The 19024-nt window shown below is 50.2% G+C and overlaps 30 non-coding genes across 30 annotated transcripts; all 30 read left to right on the top strand.

Annotated features, from left to right (window-relative positions):
* Positions 1-158: 158 nt before the first annotated feature.
* Trnan-guu (transfer RNA asparagine (anticodon GUU)) lies at positions 159-232 on the top strand. Its single transcript has one exon. It is a non-coding gene; the product is annotated as a tRNA-Asn (tRNA).
* A 687-nt stretch (positions 233-919) lies between these two features.
* On the top strand, positions 920-991 carry Trnat-cgu (transfer RNA threonine (anticodon CGU)). The gene has a single exon. It is a non-coding gene; the product is annotated as a tRNA-Thr (tRNA).
* A 504-nt stretch (positions 992-1495) lies between these two features.
* On the top strand, positions 1496-1569 carry Trnan-guu (transfer RNA asparagine (anticodon GUU)). Its single transcript has one exon. It is a non-coding gene; the product is annotated as a tRNA-Asn (tRNA).
* Positions 1570-2256: 687 nt separating this feature from the next.
* Trnat-cgu (transfer RNA threonine (anticodon CGU)) lies at positions 2257-2328 on the top strand. The gene has a single exon. It is a non-coding gene; the product is annotated as a tRNA-Thr (tRNA).
* A 333-nt stretch (positions 2329-2661) lies between these two features.
* Trnan-guu (transfer RNA asparagine (anticodon GUU)) lies at positions 2662-2735 on the top strand. The gene has a single exon. It is a non-coding gene; the product is annotated as a tRNA-Asn (tRNA).
* A 687-nt stretch (positions 2736-3422) lies between these two features.
* On the top strand, positions 3423-3494 carry Trnat-cgu (transfer RNA threonine (anticodon CGU)). The gene has a single exon. It is a non-coding gene; the product is annotated as a tRNA-Thr (tRNA).
* Positions 3495-3827: 333 nt separating this feature from the next.
* Trnan-guu (transfer RNA asparagine (anticodon GUU)) lies at positions 3828-3901 on the top strand. Its single transcript has one exon. It is a non-coding gene; the product is annotated as a tRNA-Asn (tRNA).
* A 687-nt stretch (positions 3902-4588) lies between these two features.
* Trnat-cgu (transfer RNA threonine (anticodon CGU)) lies at positions 4589-4660 on the top strand. The gene has a single exon. It is a non-coding gene; the product is annotated as a tRNA-Thr (tRNA).
* Positions 4661-4993: 333 nt separating this feature from the next.
* Positions 4994-5067, top strand: Trnan-guu (transfer RNA asparagine (anticodon GUU)). The gene has a single exon. It is a non-coding gene; the product is annotated as a tRNA-Asn (tRNA).
* A 687-nt stretch (positions 5068-5754) lies between these two features.
* Positions 5755-5826, top strand: Trnat-cgu (transfer RNA threonine (anticodon CGU)). Its single transcript has one exon. It is a non-coding gene; the product is annotated as a tRNA-Thr (tRNA).
* A 333-nt stretch (positions 5827-6159) lies between these two features.
* On the top strand, positions 6160-6233 carry Trnan-guu (transfer RNA asparagine (anticodon GUU)). The gene has a single exon. It is a non-coding gene; the product is annotated as a tRNA-Asn (tRNA).
* A 687-nt stretch (positions 6234-6920) lies between these two features.
* Trnat-cgu (transfer RNA threonine (anticodon CGU)) lies at positions 6921-6992 on the top strand. The gene has a single exon. It is a non-coding gene; the product is annotated as a tRNA-Thr (tRNA).
* A 333-nt stretch (positions 6993-7325) lies between these two features.
* Trnan-guu (transfer RNA asparagine (anticodon GUU)) lies at positions 7326-7399 on the top strand. Its single transcript has one exon. It is a non-coding gene; the product is annotated as a tRNA-Asn (tRNA).
* A 687-nt stretch (positions 7400-8086) lies between these two features.
* Trnat-cgu (transfer RNA threonine (anticodon CGU)) lies at positions 8087-8158 on the top strand. Its single transcript has one exon. It is a non-coding gene; the product is annotated as a tRNA-Thr (tRNA).
* A 333-nt stretch (positions 8159-8491) lies between these two features.
* On the top strand, positions 8492-8565 carry Trnan-guu (transfer RNA asparagine (anticodon GUU)). The gene has a single exon. It is a non-coding gene; the product is annotated as a tRNA-Asn (tRNA).
* Positions 8566-9252: 687 nt separating this feature from the next.
* Positions 9253-9324, top strand: Trnat-cgu (transfer RNA threonine (anticodon CGU)). Its single transcript has one exon. It is a non-coding gene; the product is annotated as a tRNA-Thr (tRNA).
* Positions 9325-9657: 333 nt separating this feature from the next.
* Positions 9658-9731, top strand: Trnan-guu (transfer RNA asparagine (anticodon GUU)). Its single transcript has one exon. It is a non-coding gene; the product is annotated as a tRNA-Asn (tRNA).
* Positions 9732-10418: 687 nt separating this feature from the next.
* On the top strand, positions 10419-10490 carry Trnat-cgu (transfer RNA threonine (anticodon CGU)). The gene has a single exon. It is a non-coding gene; the product is annotated as a tRNA-Thr (tRNA).
* A 333-nt stretch (positions 10491-10823) lies between these two features.
* On the top strand, positions 10824-10897 carry Trnan-guu (transfer RNA asparagine (anticodon GUU)). The gene has a single exon. It is a non-coding gene; the product is annotated as a tRNA-Asn (tRNA).
* Positions 10898-11584: 687 nt separating this feature from the next.
* Positions 11585-11656, top strand: Trnat-cgu (transfer RNA threonine (anticodon CGU)). The gene has a single exon. It is a non-coding gene; the product is annotated as a tRNA-Thr (tRNA).
* A 333-nt stretch (positions 11657-11989) lies between these two features.
* On the top strand, positions 11990-12063 carry Trnan-guu (transfer RNA asparagine (anticodon GUU)). The gene has a single exon. It is a non-coding gene; the product is annotated as a tRNA-Asn (tRNA).
* A 687-nt stretch (positions 12064-12750) lies between these two features.
* On the top strand, positions 12751-12822 carry Trnat-cgu (transfer RNA threonine (anticodon CGU)). Its single transcript has one exon. It is a non-coding gene; the product is annotated as a tRNA-Thr (tRNA).
* A 333-nt stretch (positions 12823-13155) lies between these two features.
* Positions 13156-13229, top strand: Trnan-guu (transfer RNA asparagine (anticodon GUU)). Its single transcript has one exon. It is a non-coding gene; the product is annotated as a tRNA-Asn (tRNA).
* Positions 13230-13916: 687 nt separating this feature from the next.
* On the top strand, positions 13917-13988 carry Trnat-cgu (transfer RNA threonine (anticodon CGU)). The gene has a single exon. It is a non-coding gene; the product is annotated as a tRNA-Thr (tRNA).
* Positions 13989-14321: 333 nt separating this feature from the next.
* Trnan-guu (transfer RNA asparagine (anticodon GUU)) lies at positions 14322-14395 on the top strand. Its single transcript has one exon. It is a non-coding gene; the product is annotated as a tRNA-Asn (tRNA).
* A 687-nt stretch (positions 14396-15082) lies between these two features.
* Trnat-cgu (transfer RNA threonine (anticodon CGU)) lies at positions 15083-15154 on the top strand. The gene has a single exon. It is a non-coding gene; the product is annotated as a tRNA-Thr (tRNA).
* A 333-nt stretch (positions 15155-15487) lies between these two features.
* Trnan-guu (transfer RNA asparagine (anticodon GUU)) lies at positions 15488-15561 on the top strand. Its single transcript has one exon. It is a non-coding gene; the product is annotated as a tRNA-Asn (tRNA).
* Positions 15562-16227: 666 nt separating this feature from the next.
* Trnan-guu (transfer RNA asparagine (anticodon GUU)) lies at positions 16228-16301 on the top strand. The gene has a single exon. It is a non-coding gene; the product is annotated as a tRNA-Asn (tRNA).
* A 687-nt stretch (positions 16302-16988) lies between these two features.
* Positions 16989-17060, top strand: Trnat-cgu (transfer RNA threonine (anticodon CGU)). Its single transcript has one exon. It is a non-coding gene; the product is annotated as a tRNA-Thr (tRNA).
* A 320-nt stretch (positions 17061-17380) lies between these two features.
* Positions 17381-17454, top strand: Trnan-guu (transfer RNA asparagine (anticodon GUU)). The gene has a single exon. It is a non-coding gene; the product is annotated as a tRNA-Asn (tRNA).
* Positions 17455-19024: the final 1570 nt, after the last annotated feature.

Genomic DNA, 19024 nt, shown 5'->3' with positions numbered 1-19024 from the left:
TCATGCTTGGCGATGTCATTCGTTTACGAGCCTCGCTACAGTGTGCATGCACGTCATCCATGTGAAGAGGCGCAAGCAGATGCTACCATTCTGCGAGATTCCTGCAGAAGGTATACGAATTGCGTTGATATACAGAGCACAAGGGAGCCAAAGTCAAGGCCTCCGTGGCGCAATCGGCTAGCGCGTTCGGCTGTTAACCGAAAGGTTGGTGGTTCGAGCCCACCCGGGGGCGAAATCGTTTTAACCGGCACCGAGGTGAGGACATACGTCAACTTTGTTAGAGATACACAGCTAGCGTGACAATTTGGCTGTGTTTGAGTGATGCCACACAGCCTTATACACATTCAGCCAAGTGACACTGTAGGTAAAAACATGGCCCTACACAGACGTTCTACTGTTTTCCTATTTATTCGCCATGTGTGACTGCAGTAGAGCGACGCCCACTACAAAAGACGTATTCTTTACATTCAATTTCAGCGTATACGTCGCGACTGCCATATGACAGGGCCTGTCTCTCGATGTCGATTTGTATTTGGTGTCTCTTAAGTGTCGGTCTGCAGTGGGCCGCTGTTGGCCGAGAGACGTGCAGTCGCCTTACATGAAGCCCCATGGGCAACGCCAGTGCCACTGTGGACAACAGCATACTGTAGCCAGAGAGAGGAGCCGAAAGGTGCATTTCGCAGTCGAGCCACGCTATCCCACAAGCTGTGCACTAGGTCAGGATTGTGCAGACCGCAAACTTCTGGTGGCCCGACGCTCGTCGTCGATCGTAAGGGCGAAACAGTCAAGAGATTTGGAAAACGGCAATGTGGACACCCCCAGCAGCAGCTGTGTGCCAAATCCGATATCTGGTCGAGGGCTGCAAGATTCAGTATGATGAAGTGACAATTCGGGGATAGCTCGCAAACGCTAAGCTGCCGCCTTCTTAGCTCAGTGGTAGAGCACTGGTCTCGTAAACCAGGGGTCGTGAGTTCGAACCTCACAGAAGGCATTCATTTTTTTAACCTTCCTGCAAGGAGCGGAGCTATCTCGAGCAGCATCTAACACATGGCAGTACACTGAATGAAAGGGATGTTCTACAACCTATGACAAGTATTCTACTGGCCTCAGAGGTTTTCTGAATGCATAGGCACAACAGTGGTTTGTATGCATTTTGCAGTATAATGTCATGCTTGGCGATGTCATTCGTTTACGAGCCTCGCTACAGTGTGCATGCACGTTATCCATGTGAAGAGGCGCAAGCAGATGCTACCATTCTGCGAGATTCCTGCAGAAGGTATACGAATTGCGTTGATATACAGAGCACAAGTGGTTTGTATGCATTTTGCAGTATAATGTCATGCTTGGCGATGTCATTCGTTTACGAGCCTCGCTACAGTGTGCATGCACGTTATCCATGTGAAGAGGCGCAAGCAGATGCTACCATTCTGCGAGATTCCTGCAGAAGGTATACGAATTGCGTTGATATACAGAGCACAAGGGAGCCAAAGTCAAGGCCTCCGTGGCGCAATCGGCTAGCGCGTTCGGCTGTTAACCGAAAGGTTGGTGGTTCGAGCCCACCCGGGGGCGAAATCGTTTTAACCGGCACCGAGGTGAGGACATACGTCAACTTTGTTAGAGATACACAGCTAGCGTGACAATTTGGCTGTGTTTGAGTGATGCCACACAGCCTTATACACATTCAGCCAAGTGACACTGTAGGTAAAAACATGGCCCTACACAGACGTTCTACTGTTTTCCTATTTATTCGCCATGTGTGACTGCAGTAGAGCGACGCCCACTACAAAAGACGTATTCTTTACATTCAATTTCAGCGTATACGTCGCGACTGCCATATGACAGGGCCTGTCTCTCGATGTCGATTTGTATTTGGTGTCTCTTAAGTGTCGGTCTGCAGTGGGCCGCTGTTGGCCGAGAGACGTGCAGTCGCCTTACATGAAGCCCCATGGGCAACGCCAGTGCCACTGTGGACAACAGCATACTGTAGCCAGAGAGAGGAGCCGAAAGGTGCATTTCGCAGTCGAGCCACGCTATCCCACAAGCTGTGCACTAGGTCAGGATTGTGCAAACCGCAAACTTCTGGTGGCCCGACGCTCGTCGTCGATCGTAAGGGCGAAACAGTCAAGAGATTTGGAAAACGGCAATGTGGACACCCCCAGCAGCAGCTGTGTGCCAAATCCGATATCTGGTCGAGGGCTGCAAGATTCAGTATGATGAAGTGACAATTCGGGGATAGCTCGCAAACGCTAAGCTGCCGCCTTCTTAGCTCAGTGGTAGAGCACTGGTCTCGTAAACCAGGGGTCGTGAGTTCGAACCTCACAGAAGGCATTCATTTTTTTAACCTTCCTGCAAGGAGCGGAGCTATCTCGAGCAGCATCTAACACATGGCAGTACACTGAATGAAAGGGATGTTCTACAACCTATGACAAGTATTCTACTGGCCTCAGAGGTTTTCTGAATGCATAGGCACAACAGTGGTTTGTATGCATTTTGCAGTATAATGTCATGCTTGGCGATGTCATTCGTTTACGAGCCTCGCTACAGTGTGCATGCACGTTATCCATGTGAAGAGGCGCAAGCAGATGCTACCATTCTGCGAGATTCCTGCAGAAGGTATACGAATTGCGTTGATATACAGAGCACAAGGGAGCCAAAGCCAAGGCCTCCGTGGCGCAATCGGCTAGCGCGTTCGGCTGTTAACCGAAAGGTTGGTGGTTCGAGCCCACCCGGGGGCGAAATCGTTTTAACCGGCACCGAGGTGAGGACATACGTCAACTTTGTTAGAGATACACAGCTAGCGTGACAATTTGGCTGTGTTTGAGTGATGCCACACAGCCTTATACACATTCAGCCAAGTGACACTGTAGGTAAAAACATGGCCCTACACAGACGTTCTACTGTTTTCCTATTTATTCGCCATGTGTGACTGCAGTAGAGCGACGCCCACTACAAAAGACGTATTCTTTACATTCAATTTCAGCGTATACGTCGCGACTGCCATATGACAGGGCCTGTCTCTCGATGTCGATTTGTATTTGGTGTCTCTTAAGTGTCGGTCTGCAGTGGGCCGCTGTTGGCCGAGAGACGTGCAGTCGCCTTACATGAAGCCCCATGGGCAACGCCAGTGCCACTGTGGACAACAGCATACTGTAGCCAGAGAGAGGAGCCGAAAGGTGCATTTCGCAGTCGAGCCACGCTATCCCACAAGCTGTGCACTAGGTCAGGATTGTGCAGACCGCAAACTTCTGGTGGCCCGACGCTCGTCGTCGATCGTAAGGGCGAAACAGTCAAGAGATTTGGAAAACGGCAATGTGGACACCCCCAGCAGCAGCTGTGTGCCAAATCCGATATCTGGTCGAGGGCTGCAAGATTCAGTATGATGAAGTGACAATTCGGGGATAGCTCGCAAACGCTAAGCTGCCGCCTTCTTAGCTCAGTGGTAGAGCACTGGTCTCGTAAACCAGGGGTCGTGAGTTCGAACCTCACAGAAGGCATTCATTTTTTTAACCTTCCTGCAAGGAGCGGAGCTATCTCGAGCAGCATCTAACACATGGCAGTACACTGAATGAAAGGGATGTTCTACAACCTATGACAAATATTCTACTGGCCTCAGAGGTTTTCTGAATGCATAGGCACAACAGTGGTTTGTATGCATTTTGCAGTATAATGTCATGCTTGGCGATGTCATTCGTTTACGAGCCTCGCTACAGTGTGCATGCACGTTATCCATGTGAAGAGGCGCAAGCAGATGCTACCATTCTGCGAGATTCCTGCAGAAGGTATACGAATTGCGTTGATATACAGAGCACAAGGGAGCCAAAGTCAAGGCCTCCGTGGCGCAATCGGCTAGCGCGTTCGGCTGTTAACCGAAAGGTTGGTGGTTCGAGCCCACCCGGGGGCGAAATCGTTTTAACCGGCACCGAGGTGAGGACATACGTCAACTTTGTTAGAGATACACAGCTAGCGTGACAATTTGGCTGTGTTTGAGTGATGCCACACAGCCTTATACACATTCAGCCAAGTGACACTGTAGGTAAAAACATGGCCCTACACAGACGTTCTACTGTTTTCCTATTTATTCGCCATGTGTGACTGCAGTAGAGCGACGCCCACTACAAAAGACGTATTCTTTACATTCAATTTCAGCGTATACGTCGCGACTGCCATATGACAGGGCCTGTCTCTCGATGTCGATTTGTATTTGGTGTCTCTTAAGTGTCGGTCTGCAGTGGGCCGCTGTTGGCCGAGAGACGTGCAGTCGCCTTACATGAAGCCCCATGGGCAACGCCAGTGCCACTGTGGACAACAGCATACTGTAGCCAGAGAGAGGAGCCGAAAGGTGCATTTCGCAGTCGAGCCACGCTATCCCACAAGCTGTGCACTAGGTCAGGATTGTGCAGACCGCAAACTTCTGGTGGCCCGACGCTCGTCGTCGATCGTAAGGGCGAAACAGTCAAGAGATTTGGAAAACGGCAATGTGGACACCCCCAGCAGCAGCTGTGTGCCAAATCCGATATCTGGTCGAGGGCTGCAAGATTCAGTATGATGAAGTGACAATTCGGGGATAGCTCGCAAACGCTAAGCTGCCGCCTTCTTAGCTCAGTGGTAGAGCACTGGTCTCGTAAACCAGGGGTTGTGAGTTCGAACCTCACAGAAGGCATTCATTTTTTTAACCTTCCTGCAAGGAGCGGAGCTATCTCGAGCAGCATCTAACACATGGCAGTACACTGAATGAAAGGGATGTTCTACAACCTATGACAAGTATTCTACTGGCCTCAGAGGTTTTCTGAATGCATAGGCACAACAGTGGTTTGTATGCATTTTGCAGTATAATGTCATGCTTGGCGATGTCATTCGTTTACGAGCCTCGCTACAGTGTGCATGCACGTTATCCATGTGAAGAGGCGCAAGCAGATGCTACCATTCTGCGAGATTCCTGCAGAAGGTATACGAATTGCGTTGATATACAGAGCACAAGGGAGCCAAAGTCAAGGCCTCCGTTGCGCAATCGGCTAGCGCGTTCGGCTGTTAACCGAAAGGTTGGTGGTTCGAGCCCACCCGGGGGCGAAATCGTTTTAACCGGCACCGAGGTGAGGACATACGTCAACTTTGTTAGAGATACACAGCTAGCGTGACAATTTGGCTGTGTTTGAGTGATGCCACACAGCCTTATACACATTCAGCCAAGTGACACTGTAGGTAAAAACATGGCCCTACACAGACGTTCTACTGTTTTCCTATTTATTCGCCATGTGTGACTGCAGTAGAGCGACGCCCACTACAAAAGACGTATTCTTTACATTCAATTTCAGCGTATACGTCGCGACTGCCATATGACAGGGCCTGTCTCTCGATGTCGATTTGTATTTGGTGTCTCTTAAGTGTCGGTCTGCAGTGGGCCGCTGTTGGCCGAGAGACGTGCAGTCGCCTTACATGAAGCCCCATGGGCAACGCCAGTGCCACTGTGGACAACAGCATACTGTAGCCAGAGAGAGGAGCCGAAAGGTGCATTTCGCAGTCGAGCCACGCTATCCCACAAGCTGTGCACTAGGTCAGGATTGTGCAAACCGCAAACTTCTGGTGGCCCGACGCTCGTCGTCGATCGTAAGGGCGAAACAGTCAAGAGATTTGGAAAACGGCAATGTGGACACCCCCAGCAGCAGCTGTGTGCCAAATCCGATATCTGGTCGAGGGCTGCAAGATTCAGTATGATGAAGTGACAATTCGGGGATAGCTCGCAAACGCTAAGCTGCCGCCTTCTTAGCTCAGTGGTAGAGCACTGGTCTCGTAAACCAGGGGTCGTGAGTTCGAACCTCACAGAAGGCATTCATTTTTTTAACCTTCCTGCAAGGAGCGGAGCTATCTCGAGCAGCATCTAACACATGGCAGTACACTGAATGAAAGGGATGTTCTACAACCTATGACAAGTATTCTACTGGCCTCAGAGGTTTTCTGAATGCATAGGCACAACAGTGGTTTGTATGCATTTTGCAGTATAATGTCATGCTTGGCGATGTCATTCGTTTACGAGCCTCGCTACAGTGTGCATGCACGTTATCCATGTGAAGAGGCGCAAGCAGATGCTACCATTCTGCGAGATTCCTGCAGAAGGTATACGAATTGCGTTGATATACAGAGCACAAGGGAGCCAAAGTCAAGGCCTCCGTGGCGCAATCGGCTAGCGCGTTCGGCTGTTAACCGAAAGGTTGGTGGTTCGAGCCCACCCGGGGGCGAAATCGTTTTAACCGGCACCGAGGTGAGGACATACGTCAACTTTGTTAGAGATACACAGCTAGCGTGACAATTTGGCTGTGTTTGAGTGATGCCACACAGCCTTATACACATTCAGCCAAGTGACACTGTAGGTAAAAACATGGCCCTACACAGACGTTCTACTGTTTTCCTATTTATTCGCCATGTGTGACTGCAGTAGAGCGACGCCCACTACAAAAGACGTATTCTTTACATTCAATTTCAGCGTATACGTCGCGACTGCCATATGACAGGGCCTGTCTCTCGATGTCGATTTGTATTTGGTGTCTCTTAAGTGTCGGTCTGCAGTGGGCCGCTGTTGGCCGAGAGACGTGCAGTCGCCTTACATGAAGCCCCATGGGCAACGCCAGTGCCACTGTGGACAACAGCATACTGTAGCCAGAGAGAGGAGCCGAAAGGTGCATTTCGCAGTCGAGCCACGCTATCCCACAAGCTGTGCACTAGGTCAGGATTGTGCAGACCGCAAACTTCTGGTGGCCCGACGCTCGTCGTCGATCGTAAGGGCGAAACAGTCAAGAGATTTGGAAAACGGCAATGTGGACACCCCCAGCAGCAGCTGTGTGCCAAATCCGATATCTGGTCGAGGGCTGCAAGATTCAGTATGATGAAGTGACAATTCGGGGATAGCTCGCAAACGCTAAGCTGCCGCCTTCTTAGCTCAGTGGTAGAGCACTGGTCTCGTAAACCAGGGGTCGTGAGTTCGAACCTCACAGAAGGCATTCATTTTTTTAACCTTCCTGCAAGGAGCGGAGCTATCTCGAGCAGCATCTAACACATGGCAGTACACTGAATGAAAGGGATGTTCTACAACCTATGACAAGTATTCTACTGGCCTCAGAGGTTTTCTGAATGCATAGGCACAACAGTGGTTTGTATGCATTTTGCAGTATAATGTCATGCTTGGCGATGTCATTCGTTTACGAGCCTCGCTACAGTGTGCATGCACGTCATCCATGTGAAGAGGCGCAAGCAGATGCTACCATTCTGCGAGATTCCTGCAGAAGGTATACGAATTGCGTTGATATACAGAGCACAAGGGAGCCAAAGTCAAGGCCTCCGTGGCGCAATCGGCTAGCGCGTTCGGCTGTTAACCGAAAGGTTGGTGGTTCGAGCCCACCCGGGGGCGAAATCGTTTTAACCGGCACCGAGGTGAGGACATACGTCAACTTTGTTAGAGATACACAGCTAGCGTGACAATTTGGCTGTGTTTGAGTGATGCCACACAGCCTTATACACATTCAGCCAAGTGACACTGTAGGTAAAAACATGGCCCTACACAGACGTTCTACTGTTTTCCTATTTATTCGCCATGTGTGACTGCAGTAGAGCGACGCCCACTACAAAAGACGTATTCTTTACATTCAATTTCAGCGTATACGTCGCGACTGCCATATGACAGGGCCTGTCTCTCGATGTCGATTTGTATTTGGTGTCTCTTAAGTGTCGGTCTGCAGTGGGCCGCTGTTGGCCGAGAGACGTGCAGTCGCCTTACATGAAGCCCCATGGGCAACGCCAGTGCCACTGTGGACAACAGCATACTGTAGCCAGAGAGAGGAGCCGAAAGGTGCATTTCGCAGTCGAGCCACGCTATCCCACAAGCTGTGCACTAGGTCAGGATTGTGCAGACCGCAAACTTCTGGTGGCCCGACGCTCGTCGTCGATCGTAAGGGCGAAACAGTCAAGAGATTTGGAAAACGGCAATGTGGACACCCCCAGCAGCAGCTGTGTGCCAAATCCGATATCTGGTCGAGGGCTGCAAGATTCAGTATGATGAAGTGACAATTCGGGGATAGCTCGCAAACGCTAAGCTGCCGCCTTCTTAGCTCAGTGGTAGAGCACTGGTCTCGTAAACCAGGGGTCGTGAGTTCGAACCTCACAGAAGGCATTCATTTTTTTAACCTTCCTGCAAGGAGCGGAGCTATCTCGAGCAGCATCTAACACATGGCAGTACACTGAATGAAAGGGATGTTCTACAACCTATGACAAGTATTCTACTGGCCTCAGAGGTTTTCTGAATGCATAGGCACAACAGTGGTTTGTATGCATTTTGCAGTATAATGTCATGCTTGGCGATGTCATTCGTTTACGAGCCTCGCTACAGTGTGCATGCACGTCATCCATGTGAAGAGGCGCAAGCAGATGCTACCATTCTGCGAGATTCCTGCAGAAGGTATACGAATTGCGTTGATATACAGAGCACAAGGGAGCCAAAGTCAAGGCCTCCGTGGCGCAATCGGCTAGCGCGTTCGGCTGTTAACCGAAAGGTTGGTGGTTCGAGCCCACCCGGGGGCGAAATCGTTTTAACCGGCACCGAGGTGAGGACATACGTCAACTTTGTTAGAGATACACAGCTAGCGTGACAATTTGGCTGTGTTTGAGTGATGCCACACAGCCTTATACACATTCAGCCAAGTGACACTGTAGGTAAAAACATGGCCCTACACAGACGTTCTACTGTTTTCCTATTTATTCGCCATGTGTGACTGCAGTAGAGCGACGCCCACTACAAAAGACGTATTCTTTACATTCAATTTCAGCGTATACGTCGCGACTGCCATATGACAGGGCCTGTCTCTCGATGTCGATTTGTATTTGGTGTCTCTTAAGTGTCGGTCTGCAGTGGGCCGCTGTTGGCCGAGAGACGTGCAGTCGCCTTACATGAAGCCCCATGGGCAACGCCAGTGCCACTGTGGACAACAGCATACTGTAGCCAGAGAGAGGAGCCGAAAGGTGCATTTCGCAGTCGAGCCACGCTATCCCACAAGCTGTGCACTAGGTCAGGATTGTGCAGACCGCAAACTTCTGGTGGCCCGACGCTCGTCGTCGATCGTAAGGGCGAAACAGTCAAGAGATTTGGAAAACGGCAATGTGGACACCCCCAGCAGCAGCTGTGTGCCAAATCCGATATCTGGTCGAGGGCTGCAAGATTCAGTATGATGAAGTGACAATTCGGGGATAGCTCGCAAACGCTAAGCTGCCGCCTTCTTAGCTCAGTGGTAGAGCACTGGTCTCGTAAACCAGGGGTCGTGAGTTCGAACCTCACAGAAGGCATTCATTTTTTTAACCTTCCTGCAAGGAGCGGAGCTATCTCGAGCAGCATCTAACACATGGCAGTACACTGAATGAAAGGGATGTTCTACAACCTATGACAAGTATTCTACTGGCCTCAGAGGTTTTCTGAATGCATAGGCACAACAGTGGTTTGTATGCATTTTGCAGTATAATGTCATGCTTGGCGATGTCATTCGTTTACGAGCCTCGCTACAGTGTGCATGCACGTCATCCATGTGAAGAGGCGCAAGCAGATGCTACCATTCTGCGAGATTCCTGCAGAAGGTATACGAATTGCGTTGATATACAGAGCACAAGGGAGCCAAAGTCAAGGCCTCCGTGGCGCAATCGGCTAGCGCGTTCGGCTGTTAACCGAAAGGTTGGTGGTTCGAGCCCACCCGGGGGCGAAATCGTTTTAACCGGCACCGAGGTGAGGACATACGTCAACTTTGTTAGAGATACACAGCTAGCGTGACAATTTGGCTGTGTTTGAGTGATGCCACACAGCCTTATACACATTCAGCCAAGTGACACTGTAGGTAAAAACATGGCCCTACACAGACGTTCTACTGTTTTCCTATTTATTCGCCATGTGTGACTGCAGTAGAGCGACGCCCACTACAAAAGACGTATTCTTTACATTCAATTTCAGCGTATACGTCGCGACTGCCATATGACAGGGCCTGTCTCTCGATGTCGATTTGTATTTGGTGTCTCTTAAGTGTCGGTCTGCAGTGGGCCGCTGTTGGCCGAGAGACGTGCAGTCGCCTTACATGAAGCCCCATGGGCAACGCCAGTGCCACTGTGGACAACAGCATACTGTAGCCAGAGAGAGGAGCCGAAAGGTGCATTTCGCAGTCGAGCCACGCTATCCCACAAGCTGTGCACTAGGTCAGGATTGTGCAGACCGCAAACTTCTGGTGGCCCGACGCTCGTCGTCGATCGTAAGGGCGAAACAGTCAAGAGATTTGGAAAACGGCAATGTGGACACCCCCAGCAGCAGCTGTGTGCCAAATCCGATATCTGGTCGAGGGCTGCAAGATTCAGTATGATGAAGTGACAATTCGGGGATAGCTCGCAAACGCTAAGCTGCCGCCTTCTTAGCTCAGTGGTAGAGCACTGGTCTCGTAAACCAGGGGTCGTGAGTTCGAACCTCACAGAAGGCATTCATTTTTTTAACCTTCCTGCAAGGAGCGGAGCTATCTCGAGCAGCATCTAACACATGGCAGTACACTGAATGAAAGGGATGTTCTACAACCTATGACAAGTATTCTACTGGCCTCAGAGGTTTTCTGAATGCATAGGCACAACAGTGGTTTGTATGCATTTTGCAGTATAATGTCATGCTTGGCGATGTCATTCGTTTACGAGCCTCGCTACAGTGTGCATGCACGTCATCCATGTGAAGAGGCGCAAGCAGATGCTACCATTCTGCGAGATTCCTGCAGAAGGTATACGAATTGCGTTGATATACAGAGCACAAGGGAGCCAAAGTCAAGGCCTCCGTGGCGCAATCGGCTAGCGCGTTCGGCTGTTAACCGAAAGGTTGGTGGTTCGAGCCCACCCGGGGGCGAAATCGTTTTAACCGGCACCGAGGTGAGGACATACGTCAACTTTGTTAGAGATACACAGCTAGCGTGACAATTTGGCTGTGTTTGAGTGATGCCACACAGCCTTATACACATTCAGCCAAGTGACACTGTAGGTAAAAACATGGCCCTACACAGACGTTCTACTGTTTTCCTATTTATTCGCCATGTGTGACTGCAGTAGAGCGACGCCCACTACAAAAGACGTATTCTTTACATTCAATTTCAGCGTATACGTCGCGACTGCCATATGACAGGGCCTGTCTCTCGATGTCGATTTGTATTTGGTGTCTCTTAAGTGTCGGTCTGCAGTGGGCCGCTGTTGGCCGAGAGACGTGCAGTCGCCTTACATGAAGCCCCATGGGCAACGCCAGTGCCACTGTGGACAACAGCATACTGTAGCCAGAGAGAGGAGCCGAAAGGTGCATTTCGCAGTCGAGCCACGCTATCCCACAAGCTGTGCACTAGGTCAGGATTGTGCAGACCGCAAACTTCTGGTGGCCCGACGCTCGTCGTCGATCGTAAGGGCGAAACAGTCAAGAGATTTGGAAAACGGCAATGTGGACACCCCCAGCAGCAGCTGTGTGCCAAATCCGATATCTGGTCGAGGGCTGCAAGATTCAGTATGATGAAGTGACAATTCGGGGATAGCTCGCAAACGCTAAGCTGCCGCCTTCTTAGCTCAGTGGTAGAGCACTGGTCTCGTAAACCAGGGGTCGTGAGTTCGAACCTCACAGAAGGCATTCATTTTTTTAACCTTCCTGCAAGGAGCGGAGCTATCTCGAGCAGCATCTAACACATGGCAGTACACTGAATGAAAGGGATGTTCTACAACCTATGACAAGTATTCTACTGGCCTCAGAGGTTTTCTGAATGCATAGGCACAACAGTGGTTTGTATGCATTTTGCAGTATAATGTCATGCTTGGCGATGTCATTCGTTTACGAGCCTCGCTACAGTGTGCATGCACGTCATCCATGTGAAGAGGCGCAAGCAGATGCTACCATTCTGCGAGATTCCTGCAGAAGGTATACGAATTGCGTTGATATACAGAGCACAAGGGAGCCAAAGTCAAGGCCTCCGTGGCGCAATCGGCTAGCGCGTTCGGCTGTTAACCGAAAGGTTGGTGGTTCGAGCCCACCCGGGGGCGAAATCGTTTTAACCGGCACCGAGGTGAGGACATACGTCAACTTTGTTAGAGATACACAGCTAGCGTGACAATTTGGCTGTGTTTGAGTGATGCCACACAGCCTTATACACATTCAGCCAAGTGACACTGTAGGTAAAAACATGGCCCTACACAGACGTTCTACTGTTTTCCTATTTATTCGCCATGTGTGACTGCAGTAGAGCGACGCCCACTACAAAAGACGTATTCTTTACATTCAATTTCAGCGTATACGTCGCGACTGCCATATGACAGGGCCTGTCTCTCGATGTCGATTTGTATTTGGTGTCTCTTAAGTGTCGGTCTGCAGTGGGCCGCTGTTGGCCGAGAGACGTGCAGTCGCCTTACATGAAGCCCCATGGGCAACGCCAGTGCCACTGTGGACAACAGCATACTGTAGCCAGAGAGAGGAGCCGAAAGGTGCATTTCGCAGTCGAGCCACGCTATCCCACAAGCTGTGCACTAGGTCAGGATTGTGCAGACCGCAAACTTCTGGTGGCCCGACGCTCGTCGTCGATCGTAAGGGCGAAACAGTCAAGAGATTTGGAAAACGGCAATGTGGACACCCCCAGCAGCAGCTGTGTGCCAAATCCGATATCTGGTCGAGGGCTGCAAGATTCAGTATGATGAAGTGACAATTCGGGGATAGCTCGCAAACGCTAAGCTGCCGCCTTCTTAGCTCAGTGGTAGAGCACTGGTCTCGTAAACCAGGGGTCGTGAGTTCGAACCTCACAGAAGGCATTCATTTTTTTAACCTTCCTGCAAGGAGCGGAGCTATCTCGAGCAGCATCTAACACATGGCAGTACACTGAATGAAAGGGATGTTCTACAACCTATGACAAGTATTCTACTGGCCTCAGAGGTTTTCTGAATGCATAGGCACAACAGTGGTTTGTATGCATTTTGCAGTATAATGTCATGCTTGGCGATGTCATTCGTTTACGAGCCTCGCTACAGTGTGCATGCACGTCATCCATGTGAAGAGGCGCAAGCAGATGCTACCATTCTGCGAGATTCCTGCAGAAGGTATACGAATTGCGTTGATATACAGAGCACAAGGGAGCCAAAGTCAAGGCCTCCGTGGCGCAATCGGCTAGCGCGTTCGGCTGTTAACCGAAAGGTTGGTGGTTCGAGCCCACCCGGGGGCGAAATCGTTTTAACCGGCACCGAGGTGAGGACATACGTCAACTTTGTTAGAGATACACAGCTAGCGTGACAATTTGGCTGTGTTTGAGTGATGCCACACAGCCTTATACACATTCAGCCAAGTGACACTGTAGGTAAAAACATGGCCCTACACAGACGTTCTACTGTTTTCCTATTTATTCGCCATGTGTGACTGCAGTAGAGCGACGCCCACTACAAAAGACGTATTCTTTACATTCAATTTCAGCGTATACGTCGCGACTGCCATATGACAGGGCCTGTCTCTCGATGTCGATTTGTATTTGGTGTCTCTTAAGTGTCGGTCTGCAGTGGGCCGCTGTTGGCCGAGAGACGTGCAGTCGCCTTACATGAAGCCCCATGGGCAACGCCAGTGCCACTGTGGACAACAGCATACTGTAGCCAGAGAGAGGAGCCGAAAGGTGCATTTCGCAGTCGAGCCACGCTATCCCACAAGCTGTGCACTAGGTCAGGATTGTGCAGACCGCAAACTTCTGGTGGCCCGACGCTCGTCGTCGATCGTAAGGGCGAAACAGTCAAGAGATTTGGAAAACGGCAATGTGGACACCCCCAGCAGCAGCTGTGTGCCAAATCCGATATCTGGTCGAGGGCTGCAAGATTCAGTATGATGAAGTGACAATTCGGGGATAGCTCGCAAACGCTAAGCTGCCGCCTTCTTAGCTCAGTGGTAGAGCACTGGTCTCGTAAACCAGGGGTCGTGAGTTCGAACCTCACAGAAGGCATTCATTTTTTTAACCTTCCTGCAAGGAGCGGAGCTATCTCGAGCAGCATCTAACACATGGCAGTACACTGAATGAAAGGGATGTTCTACAACCTATGACAAGTATTCTACTGGCCTCAGAGGTTTTCTGAATGCATAGGCACAACAGTGGTTTGTATGCATTTTGCAGTATAATGTCATGCTTGGCGATGTCATTCGTTTACGAGCCTCGCTACAGTGTGCATGCACGTTATCCATGTGAAGAGGCGCAAGCAGATGCTACCATTCTGCGAGATTCCTGCAGAAGGTATACGAATTGCGTTGATATACAGAGCACAAGGGAGCCAAAGTCAAGGCCTCCGTGGCGCAATCGGCTAGCGCGTTCGGCTGTTAACCGAAAGGTTGGTGGTTCGAGCCCACCCGGGGGCGAAATCGTTTTAACCGGCACCGAGGTGAGGACATACGTCAACTTTGTTAGAGATACACAGCTAGCGTGACAATTTGGCTGTGTTTGAGTGATGCCACACAGCCTTATACACATTCAGCCAAGTGACACTGTAGGTAAAAACATGGCCCTACACAGACGTTCTACTGTTTTCCTATTTATTCGCCATGTGTGACTGCAGTAGAGCGACGCCCACTACAAAAGACGTATTCTTTACATTCAATTTCAGCGTATACGTCGCGACTGCCATATGACAGGGCCTGTCTCTCGATGTCGATTTGTATTTGGTGTCTCTTAAGTGTCGGTCTGCAGTGGGCCGCTGTTGGCCGAGAGACGTGCAGTCGCCTTACATGAAGCCCCATGGGCAACGCCAGTGCCACTGTGGACAACAGCATACTGTAGCCAGAGAGAGGAGCCGAAAGGTGCATTTCGCAGTCGAGCCACGCTATCCCACAAGCTGTGCACTAGGTCAGGATTGTGCAGACCGCAAACTTCTGGTGGCCCGACGCTCGTCGTCGATCGTAAGGGCGAAACAGTCAAGAGATTTGGAAAACGGCAATGTGGACACCCCCAGCAGCAGCTGTGTGCCAAATCCGATATCTGGTCGAGGGCTGCAAGATTCAGTATGATGAAGTGACAATTCGGGGATAGCTCGCAAACGCTAAGCTGCCGCCTTCTTAGCTCAGTGGTAGAGCACTGGTCTCGTAAACCAGGGGTCGTGAGTTCGAACCTCACAGAAGGCATTCATTTTTTTAACCTTCCTGCAAGGAGCGGAGCTATCTCGAGCAGCATCTAACACATGGCAGTACACTGAATGAAAGGGATGTTCTACAACCTATGACAAGTATTCTACTGGCCTCAGAGGTTTTCTGAATGCATAGGCACAACAGTGGTTTGTATGCATTTTGCAGTATAATGTCATGCTTGGCGATGTCATTCGTTTACGAGCCTCGCTACAGTGTGCATGCACGTTATCCATGTGAAGAGGCGCAAGCAGATGCTACCATTCTGCGAGATTCCTGCAGAAGGTATACGAATTGCGTTGATATACAGAGCACAAGGGAGCCAAAGTCAAGGCCTCCGTTGCGCAATCGGCTAGCGCGTTCGGCTGTTAACCGAAAGGTTGGTGGTTCGAGCCCACCCGGGGGCGAAATCGTTTTAACCGGCACCGAGGTGAGGACATACGTCAACTTTGTTAGAGATACACAGCTAGCGTGACAATTTGGCTGTGTTTGAGTGATGCCACACAGCCTTATACACATTCAGCCAAGTGACACTGTAGGTAAAAACATGGCCCTACACAGACGTTCTACTGTTTTCCTATTTATTCGCCATGTGTGACTGCAGTAGAGCGACGCCCACTACAAAAGACGTATTCTTTACATTCAATTTCAGCGTATACGTCGCGACTGCCATATGACAGGGCCTGTCTCTCGATGTCGATTTGTATTTGGTGTCTCTTAAGTGTCGGTCTGCAGTGGGCCGCTGTTGGCCGAGAGACGTGCAAGGAGCGGAGCTATCTCGAGCAGCATCTAACACATGGCAGTACACTGAATGAAAGGGATGTTCTACAACCTATGACAAGTATTCTACTGGCCTCAGAGGTTTTCTGAATGCATAGGCACAACAGTGGTTTGTATGCATTTTGCAGTATAATGTCATGCTTGGCGATGTCATTCGTTTACGAGCCTCGCTACAGTGTGCATGCACGTTATCCATGTGAAGAGGCGCAAGCAGATGCTACCATTCTGCGAGATTCCTGCAGAAGGTATACGAATTGCGTTGATATACAGAGCACAAGGGAGCCAAAGTCAAGGCCTCCGTGGCGCAATCGGCTAGCGCGTTCGGCTGTTAACCGAAAGGTTGGTGGTTCGAGCCCACCCGGGGGCGAAATCGTTTTAACCGGCACCGAGGTGAGGACATACGTCAACTTTGTTAGAGATACACAGCTAGCGTGACAATTTGGCTGTGTTTGAGTGATGCCACACAGCCTTATACACATTCAGCCAAGTGACACTGTAGGTAAAAACATGGCCCTACACAGACGTTCTACTGTTTTCCTATTTATTCGCCATGTGTGACTGCAGTAGAGCGACGCCCACTACAAAAGACGTATTCTTTACATTCAATTTCAGCGTATACGTCGCGACTGCCATATGACAGGGCCTGTCTCTCGATGTCGATTTGTATTTGGTGTCTCTTAAGTGTCGGTCTGCAGTGGGCCGCTGTTGGCCGAGAGACGTGCAGTCGCCTTACATGAAGCCCCATGGGCAACGCCAGTGCCACTGTGGACAACAGCATACTGTAGCCAGAGAGAGGAGCCGAAAGGTGCATTTCGCAGTCGAGCCACGCTATCCCACAAGCTGTGCACTAGGTCAGGATTGTGCAGACCGCAAACTTCTGGTGGCCCGACGCTCGTCGTCGATCGTAAGGGCGAAACAGTCAAGAGATTTGGAAAACGGCAATGTGGACACCCCCAGCAGCAGCTGTGTGCCAAATCCGATATCTGGTCGAGGGCTGCAAGATTCAGTATGATGAAGTGACAATTCGGGGATAGCTCGCAAACGCTAAGCTGCCGCCTTCTTAGCTCAGTGGTAGAGCACTGGTCTCGTAAACCAGGGGTCGTGAGTTCGAACCTCACAGAAGGCATTCATTTTTTTAACCTTCCTGCAAGGAGCGGAGCTATCTCGAGCAGCATCTAACACATGGCAGTACACTGAATGAAAGGGATGTTCTACAACCTATGACAAGTATTCTACTGGCCTCAGAGGTTTTCTGAATGCATAGGCACAACAGTGGTTTGTATGCATTTTGCAGTATAATGTCATGCTTGGCGATGTCATTCGTTTACGAGCCTCGCTACAGTGTGCATGTGAAGAGGCGCAAGCAGATGCTACCATTCTGCGAGATTCCTGCAGAAGGTATACGAATTGCGTTGATATACAGAGCACAAGGGAGCCAAAGTCAAGGCCTCCGTGGCGCAATCGGCTAGCGCGTTCGGCTGTTAACCGAAAGGTTGGTGGTTCGAGCCCACCTGGGGGCGAAATCGTTTTAACCGGCACCGAGGTGAGGACATACGTCAACTTTGTTAGAGATACACAGCTAGCGTGACAATTTGGCTGTGTTTGAGTGATGCCACACAGCCTTATACACATTCAGCCAAGTGACACTGTAGGTAAAAACATGGCCCTACACAGACGTTCTACTGTTTTCCTATTTATTCGCCATGTGTGACTGCAGTAGAGCGACGCCCACTACAAAAGACGTATTCTTTACATTCAATTTCAGCGTATACGTCGCGACTGCCATATGACAGGGCCTGTCTCTCGATGTCGATTTGTATTTGGTGTCTCTTAAGTGTCGGTCTGCAGTGGGCCGCTGTTGGCCGAGAGACGTGCAGTCGCCTTACATGAAGCCCCATGGGCAACGCCAGTGCCACTGTGGACAACAGCATACTGTAGCCAGAGAGAGGAGCCGAAAGGTGCATTTCGCAGTCGAGCCACGCTATCCCACAAGCTGTGCACTAGGTCAGGATTGTGCAGACCGCAAACTTCTGGTGGCCCGACGCTCGTCGTCGATCGTAAGGGCGAAACAGTCAAGAGATTTGGAAAACGGCAATGTGGACACCCCCAGCAGCAGCTGTGTGCCAAATCCGATATCTGGTCGAGGGCTGCAAGATTCAGTATGATGAAGTGACAATTCGGGGATAGCTCGCAAACGCTAAGCTGCCGCCTTCTTAGCTCAGTGGGTTAGTCTGGCTTTAGCTGCCGCAGCGGTCGCACGCTCCTCTAGTTGCTCCGTGAACGTCAGTGTTTACGCCAGTGTTTTCGTGTTTTGTGTTCGTTTATTGACGTTTTGCACGTGAATTAAGCGTTATCAATTGTGCATTTGGTTTTCTTTCGTGTCATCTTTCTACGAAGTGCCGTTGGAATTTCGGCGTTGTCTGAGATTTCTTCGCTGCAGAACACCATGGCAACCTCCGTGCGAAAAAACACCGTGATTTTCTCCTTCGACAAGTACACCCGTCGAGTACAGCCCTCTGCACTGGAAATACACGACTGGATTACCGAGGTAATTGGCCTTCATTCTGAATCTGTTCATACGATGCAGCTTGACTCTGATGAATACTGCATTTTTGTAAAGTTTAACGATTCCGTGAGTGTAGACCGCTTTCTGGCAAAATATGGTTATGAAACGGAATTTATCCACCGTGATGGTACTAAAAGTACTGTCAAACTCCGGAATTCCGAGTCTGTAATTAGAAATGTTAGGGTGTTGAATATTCCCATAGAAGTAGACAATTCGAAAATTAAAGATGCCCTTTCAAAGTATGGGGTAGTCAGGCAAATAGTAAACGAAAGGTGGGCTTCACGTTTCAAGCTGCAGTGCTTTAACGGCATTCGCTCCGTGGAGATGGAAGTGAAAGCAAACATTCCCTCCCACATCTTTGTTGACGGGCACAAGGCGCATGTTATGTACTCAGGGCAAACCCCTACATGTCATGTATGTAACGAGTCTGGTCACCTCCGTCAGGACTGCCCTCGCCGTGTATTTGTGCTAACAAATAACCTTACGCAACGCCGGAAATTAACACTCAACGATTTGTTGCCAGC

The sequence above is a fragment of the Schistocerca nitens genome, chromosome 6, assembly GCF_023898315.1.
Source record: "Schistocerca nitens isolate TAMUIC-IGC-003100 chromosome 6, iqSchNite1.1, whole genome shotgun sequence".
Lineage (NCBI taxonomy): Eukaryota > Metazoa > Arthropoda > Insecta > Orthoptera > Acrididae > Schistocerca > Schistocerca nitens.
This window is presented reverse-complemented; position numbering and strand designations above follow the sequence as displayed.